Source organism: Tachyglossus aculeatus, chromosome 25, assembly GCF_015852505.1.
Source record: "Tachyglossus aculeatus isolate mTacAcu1 chromosome 25, mTacAcu1.pri, whole genome shotgun sequence".
Classification (NCBI taxonomy): Eukaryota; Metazoa; Chordata; class Mammalia; order Monotremata; family Tachyglossidae; genus Tachyglossus; species Tachyglossus aculeatus.
The window spans coordinates 4,572,634-4,584,613 of NC_052090.1; the positions used below are offsets into that span (position 1 = coordinate 4,572,634).

Below are 11,980 nucleotides of genomic sequence, written 5' to 3' on the forward strand. Positions count from 1 at the left end.
GGGTGACCTTGGGCAAATCACCTAACTTCTTTATGCTTCAGTTTCCTCATCTGTAAAAATAATAATCATAATAGTCATAATGGTATTTGTTAAGCATTTACTATGTACCATGCACTGTTCTATGTGCTGGGGTAGATACAAGGCAATCAGGTTGTCCCACGTGAGGCTCACAGACTTAATCCCCAGTTTACAGATGAGGTAACTGAGGCACAGATGAGTTAAGCGACTTGCCCAAGATCACACAGCAGACAAGTGGTGGAGATGGGATTAGAACCCATGTCCTCTGATTCCCAAGCCCTTACTCTTTCCACTAATCCATGCTCCAAACTAAACCACCCTTCACCTCAGCTCCCCCTCCCTTATAATAATAATGGCATTTATTAATTAGTTACTATGTGCAAAACACTGTTCTAAGCGCTGGGGGGATACAAGGTGATCAGGTTGTCCCCATTTCACAGATGAGGTAACTGAGGCACAGAGAAGTTAAGTGACTTGCCCAAAGTCACACAGCTGACAGTTGGCAGATCCCTTCAGCATCACCTCAACTTGCTCCCTTTGCTCTTCCCCCTCTCCCTGCCTCACAGCACTTATGTATATGTGTATATATCTATAATTCTATTTATTTATATTTATGCCTGTTTACTTGTTTTGATGTCTGCCTTCCCCCTTCTAGACTGTAAGCCCAGTGTGGGCAGGGATTGTCTCTCTTTATTGCTGAATTGTACTTTCCAAGCCCTTAATATAGTGCTCTGCACTCAGTAAGTGCTCAATAAATATGATTGAATCAATGAATGAATTAATAAAAATAGCTATTAAATGCCTGTTCTTTCTCCCCTTTAGACCTATGTGGGCTGGGGCCTATGTCCGATCTGATTATTTTATATTCATTCATTCATTCAATTTTATTTATTGAGCGCTCACTGTATTAAGTGCTTGGAAAGTACAATTCGGCAACAGAGACAATCACTACCCAACAATGGGCTCAAAGTCTAGAAGGGGGAGACAGACAATAAAGTAAAACAAGTAGACATTCATTCATTCATTCATTCAATCGTATTTATTGAGTGCTTACTGTGTGCAGAGCACTGTAATAAGTGCTTGGGAAGTGCAAGTTGGCAACATATAGAGACAGCCCCTACCCAACAACGGGCTCACAGTCTAGAAAGGGAAGACAGACAATGAAACAAAACATGTGGTCAGGTGTACCATCAAAATAGGTAAGTAGAATTATAGCTATGTACACATCATTAATGAAATAAATGGAATAATAAGTATGTGCAAATATACACAAGTGCTGTGAGGTGGGGAAGGGGGTAGAGCAGAGGGAGGGAGTAGAGGCGATGGGGAAGGGAGGAGGAGCAGAGGAAAAAGGGGGGCTCCATCTGGGAAGGCCTCCTGGAGGAGGGGAGCTTTCAATAGGGCTTTGAAGGGGGAAGAGAGCTAGTTTGGTGGATGTGTGGAGGGAGGGCATTCCAGGTCAGAGGTAGGACGTGGGCTGGAGGCTGACGGCGGGACAGGCGAGAACGAGGCCCAGTGAGGAGGTTAGCGGCAGAGGAGTGGAGTGTGCGGGCTGGGCTGGAGAAGGAGAGAAAGGAGGAGAGATAGGAGGGGGCGAGGTGATGGAGAACTTTGAAGTCAATAGTGAGGAGTTTTTGCTTCATATGAAGGTTGATAGGCAACCTCTGGAGATTTCTGGGGAGGGGAGTGACATGCCCAGAATGTTTCTGAAGAAAGATAATCCAGGCAGCAGAGTGACGTATAGATTGAAGCGGAGAGAGACAGGAGGATGGGAGATCAGAAAGGAGGCTGATGCAGTGATCTAGTCGGGATAGGATGAAAGATTGAACCAGCAAGGTAGCGGTTTGGATGGAGAGGAAAGGGTGGATCTTGGCGATGTTGTGGAGGTGTGACCGGCAGGTTTTGGTGATGGATTGGATGTGTGGAGTGAATGAGAGAGCGGAGTCAAGGATGACACCAAGGTTGCGGGTTTGTGAGATGGGAACGACGGTAGTGCCATCCATAGTGACGGGAAAGTCCGGGAGAGGACAGGGTTTGGGAGGGAAGATAAGGAACTTAGTCTTAGACATGTTGAGTTTTAGGTGGCGGGTGGACATCCAGGTGGAGATGTCCTGAAGGCAGGAGGAGATACGAGCCTGGAGGGAGGGAGAGAGAATGCAAACAATAATAATAATAATTGTCCTATTCATTAAGTTCTTGCTATGTGCCAAGCACTGTGGCAGATACAGTTTAATCAGGTGCTTCATAGGAATCACAGTAAAAGTAAGAGGGAAAAGAGGTACTGAATCCCTGTTTTTGCTGATAAGGGAACTGAGGCACAGTGAAGTTAAGTGACTTGCCCAAGATCACACATCAGTTTCATGGTGGAGCCGGGATTAGAACCCGTTGGACTCCCAGGCTTATGCTCCTTCCACAAGGCCGCACTGCTTCTCTCTGGATCTGTACCTTTAGAGCACTTGATATTCACCTCACCCTCAGCCCCACATCACTTATGTACAAATCTGTAACAATTATTTATAATAATGTCTGTCTCCCCCTCTAGACTGTAAATTCACTTCGGGAAGGGAACGTGTCTACTAACTCTATTGTATTGTACTCTCCTAAGTGCTTAGTATGGTGCTCTGCACCAGGTGCTCAATAAATACTATTTATTGATTAATTGATTAAGTGGAAGAGCAATCTGTGGAATGCTCAGTGACTGAGCACTGTTCTTAGCCCATTACTGAAATCTCCTGTTGAGATCTTGTATTCTCGACTAGTGTCAAAATACCTTGGTGTTGGTGCTTTTTCCATTAAAGATTTCCACTCATCAAGGTCTTTCTGACATGATACCTCCCAGCTATGCGCTCATTTTGGCACAGACTGGGACTGTCTTCTTTCTTGTGCCAGATTTGAAATTGCTGTCCTCCTCCACAATGTTAATATACCCTTGGATCTTGGATCTTTATTCAGTTTTGATCTATTTCTGCATCTCTCAGGGACACTTTTTCCATAAAGTATGAAGTTTTCTTCAACCTAAATTGACATTTACTCTGACAGGATTCAGTTTCATTTCCACTAAATGAATAATAATAATATTAACAATATTTGTTAAGTGCTAGCTCTATGCTAAGGACTGTACTAAGAGCTAGGGTAGATTCAAGTTAATTAAGTCCCTCATTGGGCTCACAGTCTAAGAAGGAGGGAGAGATGGTATTGAATCCCCATTTTGCAGAAGAGGGAACTGAAGCACAGAGAAATTAAATGATTTGCCCAAGGTCACACAGCAGGTAAGTAGAGGAGCTGAGATTAGAACCCAGGTCTTCTAACTCCCAGTCCTGTGCTCATTCATTCAGTCGTATTTACTGAGTGCTTATTGTGTGCACAGCACTGTACTAAGAGCTTGGAAAGTACAATTTAGCAATAGAGAGACAATCCCTGCCCACACTGGGCTCACAGTCTAGAGCAGGGGAGAAAGACATCATTCATTCATTCATTCAATCCTATTTATTGAGCGCTTACTGTGTGCAGAGCACTGTACTACGCGCTTGGGAAGTACAAGTCGGCAATGTACAGAGACGGTCCCTACACAACAACAAGCTCACAGTCTAGAAGGGGGAGACAGACAACAAAACAAAACATGTGGACAGGTGTCAAGTCGTCAGAACAAATAGAATTAAAGCTAAATGCACAACATTAACAAAATAAATAGAATAGTAAATATGGACAAGTAAAATAAAGAGAGTAATAAATCTGTACATACATGTATACTGGTGCTATGGGGAGGGGCATAAGGAAATAGGCATAAATATAAATAAACAGAATTATAGATATATTGCCATTATAGATGGGCAACCACTGGTGGTTCTTAAGGAGTGGGAAAACATGGACAGAATTATAGATACATATACCTCAATACAAGTAAATGAGCATCAATGTAAACAAATAGAATTATGAATATATACAGACATACATAAGTTCTGTGGGGCGGGGATGGGGGAAGAGCAAAGGGAGCAAGTCTAGGTGACATGGAAGGGAGGGGGAGCTGAGGAAAAAGGGGACTTAGTCTGGGAAGGCCTCTTGGAGGAGGTGAGCCTTCAGTAGGGCTTTGAAGGGGCGAAGAGGGACCAGCGGATTTCAGGAGGGAGGGCATACCAGCCCAGAGGTAGGACGTGGGCCACGGGTCGACGGCGGGACAAGCAAGACGGAGGCACAGTGAGAAGGTTAGCACCAGAGGAGTGGAGTGTGTGTTCTTTAAACTAGGTCACTTCACTTCTCTGTGCCTCAGTTCACTAATCTGTTAAATGGGGATTAAGACTGTGAGCCCCACGTAGGACAGGGACTGTATCCAACACAATTATCTTGTATCTACCCCACTGCTTTGAACAGTGCCTGGCTCATAGTAAGTGCTTAACAAATACCTTAATTATTACTATTATTGTTATTATTATTATTCTCTGTGCATCAGTTGTCTCAGCTGTAAAATGGGGATTGAGACTGTTAGCCGCATGTGGGACAGAGATTGTGTCCAACCCTATTTGCTTATCTCCACCCCAGAGCTAAGTACATTGCCTGGCACATAGTAAGTACTTAACCAATACCTTAATTATTACTATTATTGTTATTATTATTATTATTCTCTGTGCATCAGTTATCTCAGCTGTAAAATGGGGATTGAGACTGTTATCCACACGTGAGACAGAGATTGTGTCCAACCCTATTTGCCTGTCTCCACCACAGAGCTAAGTACAGCGCCTGACTCATAGTAAGTGCCTAACAAATACCATTATTATTATAATTATTACTGTTAGTTTTATAAAATGACTCGGAAATGGCATACTGAATGTGCACGACAACCTTCTAGCTTCCTCCAGCAATATCTACCACAACTGTGTAGTTGCATCTTGAAAGGCAAAGAATTTGGCCTCTTCCATTTCACCCAAAATTTAATCTCCACTCACAGAGGAGAAATGTTCTCACTTAATCAATCAATCAATCAATCATATTTATTGGGTGCTCACTGTGTGTAGAGCACTGTACTAAATACTTGGGAGAGCACATTATAATAATAACAATAATAATAATGATAGCATTTATTAAGCACTTACTATGTGCCAAGCACTGCGGAGGTTACAAGGTGAACAGATTGTCCCACAGGAGGCTCACAGTCTTATTCCCCATTTTACAGATGAGGGAACGGAGGCACAGAGAAGTTATGTGACTCGCCCAAAGTCACACAGCGGGCAATTGGCAAAGCCGGGATTTGAACCCATGAGCTCTGACTCCAAAGCCCGAGCTCTTTCCACTGAGCCATGCTGCTTCTCTATATAACAGACACATTCCCTGCCCACAACGAGCTTACAGTCTAGAGGAGGAGGCAGACATTAATATGAAGAAATAAAATCACAGATATGTATGTAAGTGCTGTGGGGGTGGGAGAGAGGTTGAATAAAGGGAAAGTGACACAGGAAGGAGGGGAAGAAAAGGAAAGGAGGGCTTAGGGAAAGCCTCTTGGAGAGTTGTGCCTTCAATAATAAGGCTTTGAAGCGGAGGAGAGTAATTTTCTGTTGGATCTGGAGAGGGAGGGCATTCCAGGACAGAGGCAGGACTTTGGTGAGAAGTCGGTGGCGAGATAGATGAGAGAGAGGTACAGTGAGTACATTGGCATTAAAGAATTGTAGTATGAGGGCTGGGTAGCAGAAGGAGAATAGCGAGATGAGGTAGAAGGGGCAAGGTGATTAAGTGATTTAAAGCCGATGTAAAGGGTTTCTATTTGATACGGAGGTGGATGGACAACCACTGGCGGTTCTTGAGGAGTGGGGAAACACGGACAGTATGTTTTTATAATAATAATAATAATAATAATGATGGCATTTGTTAAGTGCTTACTATGTGTAAAGCATTGTTCTAAGCGCTGGGGGGAGAATACAAGGTGATCAGGTTGTCCCACGTGGGGCTCACAGTCTTCACCCCCATTCTACAGATGAGGTAACTGAGGCTTAGAGAAGTTAAGTGACTTGCCCAAGGTCATACAGCAGACATGTGGCGGAGCCGGGATTAGAACCCATGACCTCTGACTCCCAAGCCCGGGCTCTTTCCACTGAGCCATGCTGCTTCCCGATCATTTTTGTAGAAAAATGATCCAGGCAGCAGAGTGAAGCCTGGACTGGAGTGGGAAGAGGCGGGGAGGTCAGCAAGGAGACTGATAGAGTAATAATAATTGTATTCGTTGAGAAGAAACTTGGCTCAGTGGAAAGAGCACAGGCTTTGGAGTTGGAGGTCATGGGTTCAAATCCAAGCTCTGCCAATTGTCAGCTGTGTGAGTTTGGGCAAGTCACTTCACTTCTCTGTGCCTCAGTTCCCTCATCTGTAAAATGGGGATTAAGACTGTGAGCCTCCAGTGGGACAACCTGATCACCTGGTAACCTCTGCAGCACTTAGAACAGTGCTTTGCACATAGTAAGTGCTTAATAAATACCTTTATTATTATTATTATTATTATTAAGTACTTACTATGTGCCAGGCCCTGTACTAAGCGCTGGGGTGGATATAAGCAAATCGAGTTGGAATACTGTTCCTGTCCCATGTGCGGCTCACACTCTCAATCCCCATTTTATGTATGAGTATAAATCCTTGGATTAATGTGGATTAATTCATTGCACACATTTGGTTCTTTGGGATCCAAGCACAATCTAAGCTATCCACCCTCATTCTGTCTTGTCACTAACAAATATTTCCATTCCACAAGTCTGCCTGGTTCTCTATTATTCTTGGTATTTCTCATCAATTCACTTTCTGTTTTCCTTTTTCCTTTTAAGTTAATAAATACATTCCTCTGAATACACATTACCACAATGCAATTATTCTCAAGCTCAATTGTATAGCTGGTGTGTAATTTTCTCGTGCCTTCAGACCTACTGTCAACATTTAAGTTACCGTTTTGGGACAAGTCATATACTCATAATTACCCCTCACGCTAAACATGTAATTCCCAAACTGCCAAATCCTTAACAATAAATTGGACAATTTCCTCCTTATCTTTAAGTTATACTGGTATGATTCAAGAACCTGGGGTTGGGATCTTATTTCTGGTGTATGATCTGTATACCACCTCTGAACGTTTGTATAGTTTGGGTTTAATATTTAACCTGGATAAATCTGATGTGATATAATACTTCCTTGGGCACTAGTGTCTACCGAAACCTCTACTTTGGTTCCATTTAGCATTTAGTTTTCTATGCTCCTGACCGGTCCATTTCCATTCAGTGTCATATTTCCTATCATAAAGATATCATATCTATCTTTATATATCTGCAGCTATTCACTCAATTGTTCATGTGCAATTATCTGTTTTAATCAATCATCCCAACCCAGTGATTAGATCTGTTGTAGCAGTAACAGATTTTTCAAAATGCAGACGGATTTGTGGGTGAGAGCGCCGTTTCCTCTCACTTAATTATCTGCAGCTTGGCTCAGGCTGCTCTGTGTATGAGATGCGATGAGGGAGGGAAGAGGGATGGAGGGATGGGTTCGACTTCTGAGAATCAGAGGCACATATGTCTCTTGGCCTTCATTCCGACCTACCTGCTTGGCTACTGAAATGGGGGAGGGCTGATTGTGTCTCCCCTCTCAGAATCACACTTGGAGAGTTTCCAATACTCTACCGATCTCGACTATGGGAGGGAGAGTCAAGCAGAGGCGTACCCATTCCATTCCTAGCTCGGGCATTGACTAGTGAGAGGAAGGCAATTTGCTACAAGTCCAAACTCACCTATGCTGGGTTAGCAGTGGCAGGGGGAAAGAGTTGAAGGTGGAGACTCAAGTTTACTGTGCGGAAGGAAGCAATGGTAAACCTATTCCATATTTTTACCGAGAAAACTATGGATACATTACCGGAACGATTGCAGATGGAGGTGGGGCATTCTGAGAGAGATGTGTCCATGGCGTTGCTATGGGTGAGAGATCACGTGATGGAATGACAAGACAAGACTGTGACAAGTGCTGGGATAGTCTTTGGCCTATTCCCAGATTGGATCCTTAAACTCACCCACGTGGGTCGCGGGGTCTGCTCCTGATCATGGTTGGGGAACTGGGCAAGAGAGTACTTATTCATTCATTCAATCATACTTATTAAGCACTTACTGTATGCAGAGCACTGTACTAAGTGCTTGGGAAGTACAATTCAGCAATAGAGACAATCCCTGCCCACAAGGGGCTCACAGTCTGTTATAATAATAATAATGATGGTATTTGTTAAGCGCTTACTATGTGCAAAGCACTGTTCTAAGCGCTGGGGCGGTTACAAGGTGATATGTTTGTCCCATCAGGGGGCTCACAGTCTGTACTCTCCCAAGCACTTAGTACAGTGCTCTGCACACAGTAAACACTCAACAAATACGATTGAATGAATGAAAGTGTGGAGATGGCTCAAAAAAGTTCATCCCACTGATGGGAACGTGAATCAAGCATGTGTCCTATTGACAGAATCTCTTTACTCTCCCACAAATAGGTGCAGTAGTAGTAGTAGCAGCGATGGCATTTGTTAAGCGCTTACTATATATCTGTAATTCTATTTATAGTGAAGATATTGATGCCTGAATATTTTTCTTACTTTGTTTTGTTGTCTGTCACCCCCTTCTAGACTGTGAGCCCGTTGTTGGGTAGGGATTGTCTCTATTTCTTGCTGAATTGTACTTTCCAAGTGCTTAGTACAGTGCTCTGCACAAAGCGCTCAATAAATACGATTGAATGAATGAATGAATGTCAAGCGTTGTTCTAAACACTGGGATGGATATAAGGTAATCAGGTTGGACACAGTCCCTGTTCCACATGGGGCTCATAGTCTTAATCCTACAGATTGGTTTGTATCTTCTTCAGAGCCCAGGACAATACCTGGTAAATTAAGCAAATATCATCCAAAAGAAAAGTCCATACAAACTTTCAAAACTCATGAGTAGAAGTAGGTGGGAAAGACACTTAACTTCTCTGGGCCTCAGTTCCCTCATCTGGAAAATGGGGATGAAGACTGTGAGCCCCACGTGGGATAATCCGATTACCTTGAATCTATCTCAGTGCTTAGAACAGTGCTTGGCACATAGTAAGCGCTTAACAAATACCAACATCATTAGTAGTAGTAGTAACAGTAGAAGTAGTAGCAGTAATAGAGCAGTAGTAATAATAATAATAATAATGACATTTATTAAGCGCTTACTATGTGCAAAGCACTGTTCTAAGCTCTGGGAAGGTTACAAGGCGATCAGGTTGTCCCACAGGGGGCTCACAGTCTTCATCCCCATTTTACAGTTGAGGTCACTGAGGCACAGAGAAGTTAAGTGACTTGCCCAAAGTCAAACAGCTGACAATTGGCAGAGCTGGGATTTGAACCCATGACCTCTGACTCCAAAGCCCGGGCTCTTTCCACTGAATCACGCTGCTTCTCTAGGAGTAGTAGAGTAGTATTATCAGCAGCAGTAGTGGTTGAGGTAGTGACTGTAATACTAGTGGTGATAGTAGTAAAACCAGTGGCAGTATTTATTTAGCAGCTACTGGATACAGAGCACTGTATTTAGCCCTGGGAGTAAAAAAATAATACACAGATGAGAATTATTCAGAATCCCTGGCCTCCCAGGGGCTTTTAATCAAAGAATAAGGTGGATAGAGTTATGGAGACAGACACAATAGGAAAGAAGATATAATATAAAGATGAAACAATGAGGAAAATGAAACTGAGTGTCCACTAAGTGTGGAAGGAAAGGGCTTTGGGGGTCCAGGGGCTCAGAGTCCAAACTAAACCAAAGCCTCCCCAGCTTTCTAAATCATGCAGCACCCGCATAATTGCCTAACCCCGTGATCCCACGGGCTCAAAAGCAGTATGGCATAGTGGACAGAGCCCAGGCTTGGGAGTCAGAAGGTCATGGGTTCTAATTCCGGCTCCGCCACTTCTCTGTTGTGTGACCCTGGGCAAGTCATTTCACCTCTCTGGGCCTCAGTGACCTCATCTGTAAAATGGGGATTGAGACTGTGAGCTCCACATGGGACAGGGACTGTGTCCAACTTGATTGGCTTGTATCTACCCGGCGCTTAGTACTGTGCCGGGCACATAGTAAGCGCTTAACAAATACCATTATTGTTATTATTATTAATTGGCAGATATGGGGGACCCAGGTGGAACAGAGGGAAGGAGGTGGGGGTTCCTGGGGTTCTGCTTGGCCACGGGACAGAAAGACACCCCAGAATATTTGTTATTCATTTGCATGGTATTTGTTGAGCCCTTACTATGTGCCAGGCACTGTTCTAAGCAATGGGGTAGATAAAGATTAATCAGGTTGGACACATTCCATGCTTATTCATTCATTTATTCAATCGTATTTCTTGAGTGCTTACTGTGTGCAAAGCACTGTAATAAGCACTTAAGAAGGTACAATATAACAATAAACAGACACATTCCCTGCCCACAACTAGGTTACAGTCCAAAGGGGAAGACAGAGATTAACATCAATGAATACATTACAGTTATGTACATGGGGGCTCACAGCCATAAACCCCATTTTATAGATGAGGTAACTGAGGCACAGAGAAGTTAAGTGACTTGCTGCAAGGTCACACAGCAGACTAGTGATGAAATTAGAATCCAGGTCCTTCTGACTCTCATGCCCGTGCTCTATCCACTAGACCACACTGCTTCTCAGCGTGGCTCAGTGGAAAGAGCCCAGGCTTTGGAGTCAGAGGTCGGGGTTCAAATCCCGGCTCTGCCACTTGTCAGCTGTGTGACTTCACGCAAGTCACTTAACTTCTCTGTGCCTCATTTACCTCATCTGTAAAATGGGGATTAAGACTGTGAGCCCCCCGTGGGACAACCTGGTCACCTTGTAACCTCCCCAGCACTTAGAACAGTGCTTTGCACATAGTAAGTGCTTAATAAATGCCGTTATTATTATTATTACTCTCACTAGACCATGATGCTTCTGTCCTGAAGAGGTGCCAGCCATTTTGGATGACTCCCTAGTTATCTAAGAGGTCCAGTGTAGAAACTCACAATCATCAATGGACTGTAAGTTTCTGGAGGCTAGAGACCACTTCTCTTCCTCCTTTGAATCCTCCCAAGTGCTCCATGCTGGACTTGGGAGAGTAAAATATAACCAAGTTGGTAGACATGTTCCCTGCCCACTACAAGCTTACAGTCAAGTGGGGGATGTTTACACATGCTCTTCCCCAACCTATGGACCAAATGCCCCAAGACTTCAAAGATGGGACTCACAGTCTAAGTTGAGTAAGGAGAAGGCCCTGGAGACACACATCAGGAGGGATGAAGCAGTAAAATACAAGGACAAATAGAGTATAAACACCATCCTCCTTCTCAGGGTCGCACCTGGAGAGTTCCCAGTACTCTAGCAGTCACGACTACAGGAGGGAGAGTCAAGCAGAGGCATGCCCATTCCATTTCTAGCTTGGGTAGTGGCTAGTGAGTGGAAGGCAATCTGCTACAAGTCAAAAGTCGCCTGTGCTGGGCAGCAGCGGCTTGGGAGAGAGATGAGGGCAGAGACTCGCTTTCTGCATGGAAGGGGGCAATGATACACCACTTTCGTATTTTTACTGAGAAAACCCTATGGATATGCTACCAGAACGACTGCAGATGGAAGTGGGGCATTCTGGAAGAGATGTGTCTATGGAGTCGCTATGGGTCGGACACGACTCGACAGCATAAGACAACAAAATCACAATCAGGAAGGTGCTGTGGCTAGAGGAGAAGAATTTCAGGCTCCTCATGTGCAGACAAATGCTTTCAGCTGTGAGCCCGTTGCTGGGTAGGGACCGTCTCTATATGTTGCCAACTTGTACTTGCCAAGCGCTTAGTACAGCGCTCTGCACACAGTAAGTGCTCAATAAATGTGATTGAATGAATGAATGAATAAGTGCTTAGGGGATGAGGACTCAAGGGCAAAGGTGTCGTCCAAGAGTTGAAGTCCCTCCTCCCCCGCAACTT

General features: G+C 44.0%; 1 non-coding gene across 1 annotated transcript; it reads left to right on the forward strand.

The window, feature by feature from the left end:
• Positions 1-11,347: 11,347 nt before the first annotated feature.
• LOC119945644 lies at positions 11,348-11,485 on the forward strand. Its single transcript, XR_005456303.1, has one exon. It is a non-coding gene; the product is annotated as a small nucleolar RNA SNORA7 (small nucleolar RNA).
• Positions 11,486-11,980: the final 495 nt, after the last annotated feature.